The sequence below is a fragment of the Triticum urartu genome, chromosome 2 (assembly GCF_003073215.2).
Source record: "Triticum urartu cultivar G1812 chromosome 2, Tu2.1, whole genome shotgun sequence".
NCBI classification, from domain to species: Eukaryota; Viridiplantae; Streptophyta; class Magnoliopsida; order Poales; family Poaceae; genus Triticum; species Triticum urartu.
The window spans coordinates 152,177,297-152,194,198 of NC_053023.1; positions in this window are offsets into that span (position 1 = coordinate 152,177,297).

Sequence of the window (16,902 nt, forward strand, 5' to 3'; positions counted from 1 at the left end):
GTCCTGGGTAGCCCTGTGATAAAATCCATGCCTATCTTATCCCACTTCCATTCGGGTATTGGCAATGGTTGTAACAATCCTGCTGGCTTCTGATGCTCTGCCTTTACTCTCTGACATACGTCACAAACTGCTACATAGGCTGCAATATCCTTCTTCATTCCGGTCCACCAAAATGTTTCCTTTAAATCCAAATACATCTTGGTATTCCCTGGGTGAATCGAACATGGTGAATCATGTGCCTCTTGCATAATCAACTTCCTGATCTCCGGGTCATTGGGCACATAAACACGGTCCTCAAACCATAAGGTATCGTGCTCATCCTCACGAAATCCCTTAGCTTTTCCTTTGCTCATTCTCTCTTTTATAGAAGCAATCTCCTTGTCAGATTTCTGAGCTTCTTTGATCTTATCCATCAATGTTGACTGAATCTCCAATGCTGCTACATAGCCTCTCGGAACTATTTCCAAACATAGCTCACGAAGGTTTTCTGCTAATTCCTTTGGTATTTCTCCCGTCACTAGGGTATTGACATGGCTCTTACGGCTCAATGCGTCAGCTACTACATTAGCCTTTCCGGGATGGTAATGCAATCTCATGTCATAATCCTTGATGAGCTCCAACCATCTCCTCTGTCGGAGGTTCAACTCCTTCTGAGTGAAAATGTACTTCAAACTCTTATGATCCGTGTACACCTCACAATGATTTCCAATGAGGAAATGTCTCCACGTTTTGTGCATGCACTACGGCTGCTAACTCCAAATCATGCGTGGCATAATTCAACTCATGAGGCTTCAGTTGTCGTGATGCATACGAAACAACTCTCCCTTCCTGCATAAGCACTGCTCCAAGTCCTCGACGTGAAGCATCGCAATACACCTCATAATCCTTGGTCTGATCTGGCAAAATCAATACCGGTGAGGTAACCAAACGTTTCTTCAACTCCTGGAAACTAGCTTCACACTCCTCAGTCCATTTGAACTTAGTATCCTTCTTCAACAACTCCGTCATAGGCTTTGCAATCTTTGAAAAGTTCTCAATGAATCTCCGGTAGTATACTGCGAGTCTAAGAAAACTCCGGATCTCTCCAACTGTTGTTGGTGCTTCCCATTCGGTTACGGTCTCAACCTTTGTGGGGTCAACTGCTATACCTTCTCCGGATATAACGTGTCCGAGGAATCCAACTTCCTTCAACCAAAACTCACATTTGCTGAATTTGGCGTATAACTGATGTTCCCTTAGTTTCTCCAAAACCAAACGCAAATGTTCCTTATGCTCCTCTTCATTCTTCGAATAAACTAGGATGTCATCAATGAACACTACGACGAACTTATCCAAAAACTCCATAAACACTTTGTTCATCAGGTTCATAAAATAGGCGGGTGCGTTAGTCAATCCAAATGACATAACGGTATACTCATACAGTCCATATCTTGTGGTGAATGCTGTCTTAGGTATGTCCTGCTCTCGAATCTTCAACTGATGGTACCTTGATCGCAAATCGATCTTGGAAAACACTTTAGCTCCTTGCAATCGATCAAACAGATCATTGATCATTGGCAGTGGATACTTATTCTTGATGGTTACTTCATTCAATCCCCGATAATCTACAACCATCCTTAATGATCCATCCTTCTTTTCCACTAGAAGTACGGGTGATCCCCAAGGCGAAGAACTTGGGCGAATGTAACCTTTATCCAATAACTCCTTAATCTGATTCTTAATTTCCACCAAATCCTTTGCTGGCATCCGGTATGGTTGCTTCGATATTGGGCCTATACCTAGCAATAACTCAATCAAAAACTCAATGTCTCTATCCGGTGGCATGCCTGGTAATTCCTCAGGAAATACATCAGGAAAATCCCTTACCACTGGTACTTCCTCCTGCACGACTCCTGTTAGGCAATTCACTCGTGTCCTGTTTGGCACATGCCGGGATACATACTTGATCCTTCTCCCTTCTGGTGTAGTAAGCAAAACTGACTTACTAGCACACTCAATATTCCCTTCATACTTTGATAACCAATCCATGCCTAATATCACATCCAATCCTTGAGATTCCAATACTATTAGGTCTGAGGGAAACACATAGTTACCAATCCTTAATGGTAACCGATCACACCATCGTCTGGCCATAAACTCCGCTCCTGGTGAGCTTACTAACATGGGTGACCTAAGGGCTTGGGTTGGCAGGTTATACTTATCCACAAATCCCCTTGATATGTATGAATGCGATGCACTAGTGTCAAAAAGAACGAGTGCAGTAAATGACTTAACCAAAAACTTACCGATTATCGCATCGGGCTGATCTTCGACCTCCTCCACATTAACGTGGTTCACCTGTCCCCTATTGAAAGGGTTCGGCTTCTTCCCAGAGCTTCCATTGCCATTTCCATTCTGGCCTTCAGGACATTCATTGGCATAATGTCCGGTCTTCGAACACTTGAAACAAGTGACATTACTCAGATCTCTCTTGGTTGGGGTCGATGGGGTGGTCCGGTTCTGGCCGTTGCTTCCTCCATTCCCATTACCATTCTTGTGGCCATTATGGTTGTGCGAGCTACCTCCTCCATGGGTGTGCTGAAACTTAAATCCCGGTTTAGGGGTAAAACGGGGCTTCTGCTGGGCTCCAGAGTTATACTTCCCATGTCCATACTTCCTCTTACGGTTCTCAATCTGCTGTTGCTTCCCTTCAATCATGATGGCACGATCTACCAACTCCTGGTAGTTGTTGAAATTCGCTACCATCAACTGCATGCTTAGTTCATCATTCAGTCCTTCCAGAAACTTCTCCTGCTTAGCTGCATCCGTAGCAACGTCATCTGGGGCATAACGGGCTAGCTTACTAAACTCCTCCACATACTGGCCAACAGTCCTTCCTCCTTGGCGTAAGTTGCGAAACTCACGCTTCTTTATGGCCATAGCTCCTGCTGAAACATGGGCAGTGCGGAAAGCTTGCTGAAACTGATCCCATGTGACAGTGTCAACTGGGTAAGTGGCTGTGAAATTCTCCCACCATGCTGCCGTGGGTCCGTCAAGCTGGTGTGCGGCAAACTTCACTTTCTCACCATCCGTGCATCCTGCAGTGGTCAACTCCCTTCCTATCTTACGGAGCCAATCGTCTGCTACTATTGGCTTGGTGCTACTGGAAAACACCGGCGGATTCAGCCTAAGGAAACGAGCTAAGTGGTCAACAGGTGGTGGTGGTGGTGGTGGGTTGTTGTTGTTGTTCTGCTGGTTCTGGACTAACATCTGCATCAATTGATTCTGCTGCTGGATCAACTGAGTGAGCTCCGGTGGAAATCCATTGTCACGTCTCGGAGGCATCTGAGGGTTTAGAAAAGACGAGAATTGAGAATAGAATGAGGTCTAAAGGGAAAACACTACCCATATGCACATGAGGCAAATGCACACAAAATCACTTCAATCAATCAAACAAGGGCTTACAATCGGTCTAAAACTATCGCAAAAGTGCTCGACTATAATGTTTACATGGGGGAATACTACTACTATCTGGTGGTCATCTAGAAATTTGAACCGGTGGAAGACTCCATGATATCTGCTCCAGCTTCGTCTTCAAAGTCGGGTTCACTTGGATCCTAATCGGTGTCGTCGATGATGATGTAGTTGTCCGGACATGCGACGTACTCGTCGTCCTCCTGGGATGCTAACTTGCTCTTGAGTTCTTCAATCTCCTGCTTAAGATCGCAATTGTGCCTTGCTAGAGCTACGATCTCGTCCATGTAGTCCTTGCGTGTAGACTTCAGTTCTCCTTCTAGCTCGATGATCCTTGCCTTCGCATTCTTCAACTCTATCATATCATTGCACATCTGGTTCTCGTGGCGTCGAATGTGCTGGTTTAACTCCTGGATGAATGATGCAATGGATCTATCCTTCTTGGTGCTGACTAACTCCCATTGTTCATCTCGGCGTCCGCAAATCTGGTAGATAGTGTCCTTGAGGTCTTCTTGATAAACTTCTCCAATGCGTCCTATGGTGATATGGGCTGCCATGCTCCTTCCCAGACTCCAGGTTGGTGCATTGAAAACACTATCTATGGGCTTCGTGATTGGCGCGAATGTTCTTCCCGGAACGTGAGCTTGAATCTTCCAGCGCTCCTCTTCAGGCAGAGTGGTGTTGAAAGTTCCCGTGAAGCTTGGTAATCCAATGTTCAGGTACTTGATGACTTCCTTCAGGTGAAATCCAAAAGGTGTGCCTTCATCCAGTTGAGCATACTTAATCTTCGCGTGCTTCATCCTAATAGAGTAGAAAAGATGAGGAGTTAGAAAATGAGAAGAGAAGGGTGATCTATGGCTTTAACTTAGTGGTCGTGTCCTATAGTCAGCGTGTGCTCTGATACCATCTCTGTAGCGACCTGACCCGAATGGTTCACGTCTACTGTGCTACGGTGTCATCCCTGGATCAGTAATGCTGACACCACACAGTACATCGAGGTTTTATAGCAGAGTTGCAATCACACACTTATTACATCGATGGCTCAAAAAGAACTTATTACAATAAATATGGCTGAAGGCCATCTAATATCGATAACAGCGGAAGACTCGGAAGATAAATGGGTCCATCAACTCCAGCGGCATCACTGAGTATAGAACCACGACCTAAAACACCTCAATCATCGTCTGAAAAGTCTGCAACATGAGAAGTTGCAGCCCGAAACGGGTCAGCACATGGAATATGCTGGCAATGTAACACATAGAGAGTACTGGAATGAACAGCTATACTATATGCATATATGGCTGGTGGAAAGCTCTATGGTTACAGTTTTGCGTAAAGCCATTTTTTCCCTACTGCAAAGGAATAAATTTATTTAACTATCATGGTGGTTGTGAAACATTGAGAATGGTTGACAACATTCTCAATCCCAATTAAAAATAATTAAAACCCAACAACATTAATTAGAAGTAACATGTTGAGATTCACAATGATATTCAAGTACTAGATACTCAAGTTTGTCCATAACCGGGGACACGGCCTAATCATGATTAGTTTGTTACTCTGCAGAGGTTTGCGCACTTTTCCCCACATGACTCGATCGCCTCCATTTGTTTTCTCGCACTACATGGTGTTTGAGAAACGGATGACCGAGACATAGTCTTTCAGAAGCACCAGCACCTTACATGTGGGGTAGACCGTACCACCTACAACCCCTACATCTGCTAGTCCACCCCGTAAGAGTTCGCACAACTTAGTCAACTATGCCAGAGCCCATAATGGCATGTGGCTGCACACGGAAGTTTCTAGCATGAAAGATCTTATGATCCCTTTGAGCCTGGGTGGCGGTCCGAAAAAAAAACAGGCAAGTCCTGATAGACATCAGGTGCCTCAATCCACCCAGATGTGTGTTTAAGTTGCCACCTTAGATAAACCATTAAAATATCAATCTCACATCTGTCATGGATATCACTCACCCAATCCACGTCTACTAGCATAGCATGGCATAAATAGCAAACGTAGAAGTAACTCCCAAGGGTTTCATAATAATACAGGTAATAGGTACTACCTCATATACTTCCCATCCCACAATTTAATTAGATCCTAATCATGCAATGTGTGAGGATTGATCTAATGCAATAAAACATGGGTTGTAGAAAAGGTATGATCAAAGTGTTACTTGCCTTGCCGATGATCCGCGAGTCCTAGGGTTTCGAAGTAACAGGCAGCGCAATCCGGGTAATCTATCGCAGACAAACAACAAGCATACAATAAGTACTCATCTAATGCACAGGTAAAACTCGAACAAGAGATCGAACCAGGTAGTTCAACTTAAGAACTCCGGTTGCAAAGAAAGAACGAACCGAACAAAGAAACGGAAAACAAACGGCAGAAGAAAACAACTCGGTTCTAGCAAGTTGAAACTAGGTCAAAATTTTACTGTAGAAAAAACTTGTTCAAGTTGATTAGACGGAACGGCGGTTTCGAGACGAAACTCCAGGCGCTTGAATCACCTGATTCCGATAAACGAGCTAAAATATAAACTAGAAAAGAAGATCGGATCTGAGATCGCGATCGCGGAATAAATCCGACGAAAAGAAAACGAGGAACGGTTAAACGAACGGACGTTCGTAACCTAGAAGAATCCGGTGATCACGTTCGTTAGGATGAACGGTCCGGCGAACGATCCAAAGTCAAATAAATCAGAGAAGAAAACGAATCCGATCTAGGGTTTCAGAAAAGAAAACCGAACAAAAAACCGATCTAGAAAACCGGAACGGTTTAGAGAAGAAAAGAATCGGAACGATTAGAAGAAAACGATCCGAGGAAAAGAATAGATGTAGCGCGGGGCAACCTTGGCGAGGTCTCCGGCAAACGGGGCTCCGGCGGCGGCGACGTAGGGCGGCGGCGTGGGCAAGGTGCGGCGGCGGCGCGGGTGAGGCGGCGCGGGCGGCGGCTTAGGGTGGCGCGGCACGGGTGACGCAGGGCGCGGGGTGGAGCTGCGTGCTGCTGCTTGTTGCGGCTTTGATTTGATGTGTTTAGAGGGGGGGTGCTTGGGTATTTATATGGGTGAGGGGAGACAAAACTTGGGGTAGGGGGCAAGGAATTAGACTAGGATTAGGAAAAAGAGTCCTAGAAGAAAAAAGAAAAGAAAACGGAATAAGGAAAGGGCCAGCCTAAGTCCCGCTGGGACTCGGCTTGAGCCAGAGGCGGCGGCGGCTGCACCTGCCTGCCTGGCTGCACGCGCGCGAGGGGAAGGGCTGGCCGGCTGGCTGGGCTTTAGGCCTGGCTGGCCTGGCTCCTGTTTTTTTTGTGTTTTTTTATATATAAACGGTTCAGCGCGCGGGAAAAAAACAGAAAAGCGACTAAACGAACTCCGAAAAATCTAAAGTAAATTTTCCCCGACTCCTAAAAATGAGCCGAACAAAATGAACTTTTCTCCGGACCTAAAATGCAATTTTCGAAAACGCGCATTTTTCCCTATCCAAATAAAATGCAAATAAAACTCCGGCAAACAAAAATTGATCTATTTATTAAATCTTCATTTTCCTAAATTTTGGGAAAGTTATATTATTCCCTCTCTCATATTTTGATACCGGAAAAATTATTGAAGATAAAATAAATAAATCAAATGATCCTATTTTCAAAATTCGAGAAAACTCTCAAATATGAAAATAACGAAATCTCCAACTCTCTCCGAGGGTCCTTGAGTTGCGTGAAATTTCTAGGATCAACCAAAATGCATGAAAGTATGATATGCATATGATCTAGTGTATAACATTCCAAATTAAAAATTTGGGATGTTACATCGATAACGAGATTGAACTAGGTATTGAGACACCAACGGTCGAATCTTGGGCAAGTAACATACCGATGACAAAAGGAACAGCGTATGTTGTTATGCGGTTTGACCGATAAAGATATTCATAGAATATGTAGGAGCCAACATCTAGGTTCCGCTATTGGTTATTGACCGGAGACGTGTCTTGGTCATGTCTACATAGTTCTCGAACCCGTAGGGCCGCACGCTTAAAGTTCGATGACGGTTATATTATGAGCTTATGAGTTTTGATGTACCGAAGGTAGTTCGGAGTCCCGGATGAGATCGGAGACATGACGAGGAGTCTCGAAATGGTCGAGACGTAAAGATCGATATATTGGACGACTATATTCGGACATCGGAAAGGTTCCGAGTGATTCGGGTATTTATCGGAGTACCGGGGAGTTACGGGAATTCGGAGGGGAGTGTATGGGCCTTATTGGGCTTTAGGGGAAAGAGAGAGAGGCAAGCCGCGCCCCCCCAGGCCTAGTCCAAATTGGACTAGGGGGAAGGAATGCGCCCCCTCCTTCCTTCTCTTCTCTTTTCCCTTTCCTTCTCTCCTACTCCTACTACTTGGAAGGGTTCCTAGTTCTACTAGGAAAGGGGGAATCCTACTCCCGGTGGGAGTAGGACTCCCCTAGGGCGCGCCATAGAGAGGGCCGGCCCCTCCCCTCCTCCACTCCTTTATATACGTGGCTAGGGGCACCCCATAGACACAACAATTGATCGTTTGATCTTTTAGCCGTGTGCGGTGCCCCCCTTCACCATAGTCCACCTCGATTATACTGTCGCGGTGCTTAGGTGAAGCCCTGCGTCGGTAGAACATCATCATCGTCACCACGCTGTCGTGCTGACGAAACTCTCCCTCAACACTCGGCTGGAGCGGAGTTCGAGGGACGTCATCGAGTTGAACGTGTGCAGAACTCGGAGGTGCCGTGCGTTCAGTACTTGATCGGTCGGATCATGAAGATGTACGACTACATCAACCGCGTTGTGATAACGCTTCTGCTTTCGGTCTACGAGGGTACGTGGACAACACTCTCCCTCTCGTTGCTATGCATCACCATGATCTTGCGTGTGCGTAGGAATTTTTTTGAAATTACTATGTTCCCCAACAGTGGCATCCGAGCCAGGTTTTATGCGTTGATGTTATATGCACGAGTAGAACACAAGTGAGTTGTGGGCGATACAAGTCATACTGCTTACCAGCATGTCATACTTTGGTTCGGCGGTATTGTTGGATGAAGCGGCCCGGACCGACATTACGCGTACGCTTACGCGAGACTGGTTCTACCGACGTGCTTTGCACACAGGTGGCTGGCGGGTGTCAGTTTGTCCAACTTTAGTTGAACCGAGTATGGCTATGCCTGGTCCTTGAGAAGGTTAAAACAACACTAACTTGACGAACTATCGTTGTGGTTTTGATGCGTAGGTAAGAACGGTTCTTGCTCATCCCGTAGAAGCCACGTAAAACTTGCAACAACAAAGTAGAGGACGTCTAACTTGTTTTTGCAGGGCATGTTGTGATGTGATATGGTCAAGACGTGATGAGATATAAGTTGTTGTATGAGATGATCATGTTTTGTTGAAGTTATCGGCAATTGGCAGAAACCTTATGGTTGTCTCTTTATTGCATAAGATGCAAGTGCCAAATAATTGCTTTACTTTATCGCTATGCCATAGCAATTGTTGCAAGAGCAATAGTTGGCGAGACGACCATGTGACGACACATTGATATAGATCAAGATGATGGAGATCATGGTGTCATGCCGGTGACGATGGAGATCATGACGATGCTTTGGAGATAGAGATCAAAGGCACAAGATGACGATGGCCATGTCATGTCACATATTTTGATTGCATGTGATGTTTATCTTTTATACATCTTACTTTGCTTAGTTATGGCGGTAGCATTATAAGATGATCTCTCACTAAATTTCAAGATAAAAGTGTTCTCCCTGAGTATGCACCGTTGCCAAAGTTCGTCGTGCCCAGACACCACGTGATGATCGGGTGCAAGCCAGTTTTGCACATGCATAAATACTCGGGTTAAACTTGACGAGCCTAGCATATGCAGATATGGCCTCGGAACACTGGAGACCGAAAGGTCGAGCGTGAATCATATAGTGCCCCTCATTCTCGCAACAGAAGTCTCCCTGGGGGTCCACCCATCCTCTATGACCATGTTGTGCATTATCACGCATGTTGTCATATTGATGCCCCGAAATTAATCGCGCGCTAAACATCCACGCTGCATGCACAATCTGAAGGAAATATGCCCTAGAAGCAATAATAAAGTTATTATTTATTTCCTTATATCATGATAAATGTTTATTATTCATGCTAGAATTGTATTAACCGGAAACTTAGTACATGTGTGAATACATAGACAAACAGAGTGTCCCTAGTATGCCTCTACTTGACTAGCTCGTTAATCAAAGATGGTTAAGTTTTCTAGCCATGGACATGTGTTGTCATTTGATGAATGGGATCACATCATTAGAGAATGATGTGATGGACTAGACCCATCCGTTAGCTTAGCACTATGATCGTTTAGTTTATTGCTATTGCTTTCTTCATGACTTATACATGTTCCTTTGACTATGAGATTATGCAACTTCCGAATGCCGGAGGAACACTAAGTGTGCTATCACACATCACAACATAACTGGGTGACTATAAAGATGCTCTACAGGTGTCTCTGATGGTGTTTGTTGAGTTGGCATAGATCGAGATTAGGATTTGTCACTCCGTGTATCGGAGAGGTATCTCTGGGCCCTCTCGGTAATGCATATCACTATAAGCCTTGCAAGCAATGCGACTAATGAGTTAGTTACAGGATGTTGCATTACGGAACGAGTAAAGAGACTTGCTGATAACGAGATTGAACTAGGTATTGAGATACCGACGATCGAATCTCGGGCAAGTAACATACCGATGACAAAGGGAACAACGTATGTTGTTATGCGGTTTGACCGATAAAGATCTTTGTAGAATATGTAGGAACCAATATGAGCATCCAGGTTCCGCTATTGGTTATTTACCGGAGATGAGTCTCGGTCATGTCTATATAGTTCTCGAACCCGTAGGGTCCGCACGCTTAACATTCGATGACGATCGATATTATTAGTTTATGTGTTTTGATGTACCGAAGGTAGTTCGGAGTCCCGGATGTTGATCACGGACATGACGATGAGTCTCGAAATGATCAAGAAATAAAGATCGATATATTGGAAGGCTATGTTTGGACATCGGAATGGTTCCGGATGAGTTCGAGCATTTACTGGAGTACCGGGGGGTTACCGGAACCCCCGATGGAGTCAGTGGGCCTTATTGGGCCTTAGTGGGAGAGAGGAGGAGGCGGCCAAGGTGGGGGCGCGTCCACCCCCAAGCCCAATCTGAATTGGGAGGGGGGCCGCCCCCTTTCCTTCTCTCCCTCTCCCCTTCCTTCTTCTCCTACTCCAACTAGGGAAGGGGGAAACCTACTCCTATTGGGAGTAGGACTCCCCCCTTGGGCGCGCTATGAGAGGGCCGGCCCTCCCCTCCTCCACTCCTTTATATACGGGGGAGGGGGTAACCCCATAGACACACAAGTTGACAGTTGTCTTAGCCGTGTGCGGTGCCCCCCTCCACAGATTTCCACCTCGGTCATATCATTGTAGTGCTTAGGCGAAGCCCTGCGTCGGTAACTTCATCATCACCGTCATCACACCATCATGCTGATGAAACTCTCCCTCGGCCTCAACTGGATCAAGAGTACGAGGGACGTCACCGAGCTGAACATATGCAGATCGCGGAGGTGCCGTGCGTTCGGTACTTGATCGGTTGGATCGCGAAGACATTCGACTACATCAATCGTGTTACTTAACGCTTCCTCTTTCGGTCTACGAGGGTACGTGGACACACTCTCCCCCCTTGTTGCTATGCATCTCCTAGATAGATCTTGCGTGATCGTAGGAATTTTTTTGTAATACTGCGTTCCCCAACAGTGGTATCAGAGTCAGGTTTATGCGTAGATGTTATATGCATGAATAGAACACAAAGGAGTTGTGGGTGTGGGTATATACATATTGCTTGCCGTCACTAGTTGATTCTTGATTCAGCGGTATTGTTGGATGAAGTGGCTCAGACTGACAGTATGCGTATGCTTACGGGAGACTGGTTCTACCGACGTGCTTCGCACATAAGTGGCTAGTGGGTGTATGTTCCTCCAACTTTAGTTGAATCGGATTCAATGAACAGGGTTCTTTCTGAAGATCAAAAAGCAATCACTATACCGCGTTGTGGTTTTCGATGCGTAGGTAAGAATGGTTCTTGCTAAGCCAGTAGCAGCCACGTAAAACTTGCAACAACAAAGTAGAGGACGTCTAACTTGTTTTTGCAGGGCATGTTGTGATGTGATATGGTCAAGACATGATTATATAAATTGTTGTATGAGATGATCATGTTTTGTAACACAGTTATCGGCAACTGGCAGGAGCCATATGGTTGCCGCTTTATTGTATGAAATTCAATCGCCATGTAATTGCTTTACTTTATCACTAAGCGGTAGCGATAGTCGTAGAAGCAATAGTTGGCGAGACGACAACGATGCTATGATGGAGATCAAGGTGTCAAGCCGGTGACGATGGTGATCATGACGATGCTTTGGAGATGGAGATCAAAGGCACAAGATAATGATGGCCATATCATATCACTTATATTGATTGCATGTGATGTTTATCCTTTATGCATATTATTTTGCTTAGTACGGCGGTAGCATTATAAGATGATCTCTCACTAAATTTCAAGGTATAAGTGTTCTCCCTGAGTATGCACCGTTGCTACAGTTCGTCGTGCCGAGACACCACGTGATGATCGGGTGTGATAAGCTCTATGTTCACATACAACGGGTGCAAGCCAGTTTTGCACACGCAGAATACTTGGGTTAAACTTGACGAGCCTACCATATGCAGATATGGCCTCGGGACACTAAGACCGAAAGGTTGAGCGTGAATCATATAGTATATACGATCAACATAGTGATGTTCACCATTGAAAACTACTCCATCTCACGTGATGATCGGACATGGTTTAGTTGATATGGATCACATGATCACTTAGATGATTAGAGGGATGTCTATCTAAGTGGGAGTTCTTAAGTAATTAATATGATTAATTGAACTTAAATTTATCATGAACTTAGTCCCGATAGTATTTGCAAATCTATGTTGTAGACAATTGCTCGCATATAGATTCCCCGCTTTATTTATGATATGTTCCTAGAGAAAACTATGTTGAAAGATGTTAGTAGCAATGATGCGGACTAGCTCCGTGATCTGAGGATTATCCTCATTGCTGCATAGAAGAATTATGTCCTTGATGCATCGCTAGGTGATGGACCTATTGCAGGAGTAGATGCAGACATTATGAATGTTTGGCAAGCTCCGTATGATGACTACTTGATAGTTTAGTGCGCCATGCTTTACGGCTTAGAACCGGGAATTCAAAGATGTTTTGAACGCCACGGAGCATATAAGATGTTCCAAGAGCTGAAATTGGTATTTTAGACTCATGCCTAAGTCGAGAGGTATGAGACCTCTGACAAGTACTTTGCCTACAAGATGGAGGAGAATAGCTCAGCTAGTGAGCATGTGCTCAGAATGTCTGAGTACTACAATCACTTGAATCAAGTGGGAGTTAATATTCCAGATAAGATAGTGATTGACAGAGTTCTCTAGTCACTATCACCAAGTTACTAGAACTTCGTATGAACTATAATATGCAAGGGATAACGGAAACGGTTCCCAAGCTCTTCGCGGTGCTGAAATTGGTGAAGGTAGAAATCAAGAAAAAGCATCAATTGTTGATGGTTGACAAGACCACTAGTTTCAAGTAAAAGGGCAAGGGAAAGAAAGGGAACTTCAAGAAGAATGGAAAGCAAGCTGCCACTCTCGTGAAGAAGCCCAAAGCTAGACCTAAGCCTGAAATTGAGTGCTTCTACTGCAAAGGGAATGGTCACTGGAAGCGGAACTACCCCAAATACTTGGCGGATAAGAAGGATGGCAAAGTGAACAAAAGTATATTTGATATACATGTTATTGATCTATACTTTACTAGTGTTCATAGTAACCCCGGGGTATTTGATACTGGTTCAGTTGCTAAGATTAGTAAACTCGGGACAGGAGTTGCAAAATGAACAGAGACTAGTTGAGGGCAAGGTGACGATGTGTGTTGGAATTTATTCCAAGGTTGATAAGATCACTATCGCACACTCCTTTTACCTTCGGGGTTAGTGTTGAACCTAAAATAAATGTTATTTGGTGTTTGCGTTGAGCATGAATATGATTGGATCATGTTTATTGCAATACAGTTATTCATTTAAGTCAAAGAATAATTGTTGTTCTGCTACATGAATAAAACCTTCTATGGTCATACACTTAATATAAATGGTATATTGAATCTCGATCATAGTGATACACATATTCATAATATTGACGCCAAAAGATGCAAAGTTGATAATGATAGTGCAACATACTTGCGGCACTGCCGTTTAGGTCATATTGGTGTAAAGCACATGAAGAAACTCCATGAGGATGGACTTTTGGAATCACTTGATTATGAATCATTTGATGCTTGCAAACCATGCCTCATGGGCAAGATGACTAAGACTCCGTTCTCCGGAACAATGGAGCGAGCCAATGACTTATTGGAAATAATGCATACCGATGTATGCGGTCCGATGAGTGTTGAGGCTCGCGGCGGGTATCGTTATTTTCTGACTTTCACGGATGATTTGAGCAGATATGAGTATATTACTTAATGAAACACAAGTCTGAAACGTTTGAAATGTTCAAAGAATTTCAGAGTGAAGTGGAGAAACATCATAACAAGAAAATAAAAGTTTCTACGATCTGATCGCGGAGACGAAATATTTGAATTACGAGTTTGGCCTTCAATTGAAACAATGTCAAATATTTTTCGCAACTCACGCCACCTGGAACACCACAGCGTAATGGTGTGTCCGAACGTCATAACCATATTTTATTAGATATGGTGCGACCTATGATGTTTCTTACCGATTTACCACTATAGTTTTGGGGTTATGCATTAGAGACAGCTGCATTCACGTTAAATAGGGCACCGTCTAAAAATCTGTTGAGATGACACTGTATGAACTGTGGTTTAGCAAGAAACCTAAGCTGTCATTTCTTAAAGTTTGGGGTTGCGATGCTTATGTGAAAAAGTTTCAGCCTGATAAGCTCAAACCAAATAGGAGAAGTGCGTCTTCATAGGATACCCAAAAGAAACTGTTGGTTACACCTTCTATCACAGATCCGAAGCCAAGATCTTTCTTGCTTAAAATGGATCCTTTCTAGAGAAGGAGTTTCTCTCGAAAGAAGTGAGTGGGAGGAAAGTAGAACTTGATGAGGTAATTGTACCTTCTCCCGAATTGGAAAGTAGTTCATCACAGAAATCAGTTCGAGTGATGCCTACACCAATTAGTGAGGAAGTTAATGATGATGATCATGATACTTCGGATCAAGTTACTACTAAACCTTGTAGGTTAACCGGAGTACGTTCCGCACTAGAGTGGTACGGTAATCCTGTTCTGGAGGTCATGTTACTTGACCATGACGAACCTACGAACTATGAGGAAGCGATGATGAGCCCAGATTCTGCAAAATGGCTTGAGGCCATGAAATCTAAGATGGGATCCATGTATAAAGAACAAAGTATGTACTTTGATTGACTTGCCCTATGATCGGCGAGCCATTGAGAATAAATGGGTCTTCAAGAGGAAGACGGACGCTGATAGTAGTGTTACTATCTACAAAGCTCGAATTATCGCAAAAGGTTTTCGACAAGTTCAAGGTGTTGACTACGATGAGATTTTCTCACTCGTATCGATGCTTAAAAGTTTGTTCGAATCATGTTAGCAGTTGCCGCATTTTATGAAATCTGGCAAATGGATATCAAAACTACATTCCTTAATGGATTTATTAAAAAAAGAGTTGTATATGATGCAACCAGAAGGTTTTGTCAATCCTAAAGATGCTAACAAAGTGTGCAAGCTCCAGCGATCCATCTATGGACTGGTGCAAGCATCTTAGAGTTGGAATATGCGCTTTTATGAGTTGATCAAAGCATATAGTTTTATACATACTTTTGGAGAAGCCTCTATTTACAAGAAAGTGAGTGGGAGCTCTGTAGCATTTCTGATATTATATGTGGATGACATATTGTTGATCGGAAATGATACTGAATTTCTGGATAGCATAAAAGGATACTTGAATAAGAATTTTTCAATGAAAGACCTCGGTAAAGCTACTTACATATTGGGCATCAAGATCTATAGAGATAGATCAAGACGCTTGATAAATTTTTCAATGAGTACATACCTTGACAAGTTTTTGAAGTAGTTCAAAGTGGAACAGTCAAAGAAGGAGTTCTTGACTGTGTTGCAAGGTGTGAAGTTGAGTAAAGACTCAAAACCCGACCACGACAGAAAATAGAAAGAGAATGAAAAAGTCATTCCCTATGCCTCAGTCATAGGTTCTATAAAGTATGATATGCTGTGTACCAGACCTATTGTACACCTTAGCATGATTTTGGCAAGGGTGTACAATAGTGATCTAGGAGTAGATCACTGGACAACGGTCAAAATTATCCTTAGAGGACTAAGGAAATAGTTCTCTTTTATGGAGGTGATAAAAGAGTCGTAAAGAGTTACGCCGATGCAAGCTTTTGAAACCGATCTAGATGACTCTAAGTCTCGATCTAGATACATATTGAAAGTGGGAGCAATTAGCTAGAGTAGCTCAGTGCAAAGTATTGTAGACATAGAAATTTGCAAAATACATACGGATCTGAATGTTGCAGACCCATAGACTAAACTTCTCTCACAAGCAAAACATGGTCACTCTTTGGGATTTAATCACATAGCGATGTGAACAAGATTATTGACTCTAGTAAACCCTTTGGGTATTAGTCACATGGAGATGTGAACTAATCACATAAAGATGTGAAACTATTGGTATTAAATCACATGGCGATGTGAACTAGATTATTGACTCTAGTGCAAGTGGGAGATTGAAGGAAATATGCCCTAGAGGCAATAATAAAGTTATTATTTATTTCCTTATATCATGATAAATGTTTATTATTCATGCTAGAATTGTATTAACCGGAAACATAATACATGTGTGGATACATAGAAAAACAGAGTGTCACTAGTATGCCTCTACTTGACTAGCTCGTTGATCAAAGATGGTTATGTTTCCTAACCATAGACATGAGTTGTCATTTGATTAACGGGATCACATCATTAGGAGAATGATGTGATTGACTTGACATATTCCGTTAGCTTAGCACTTGATCGTTTAGTTTGATGCTATTGCTTTCTTCATGACTTATACATGTTCCTATGACTATGAGATTATGCAACTCCTGAATGCCGGAGGAACACTTAGTGTGTTATCAAACGTCACAACGTAACTGGGTGACTATAAAGATGCTCTACAGGTGTATCCAATGGTGTTTGTTGAGTTGGCATAGATCGAGTTTACGATTTGTCACTCCGTGTATTGGAGAGGTATCTCTAGGCCCTCTCGGTAATGCACATCACTATAAGGCTTGCAAGCAATGTGAAT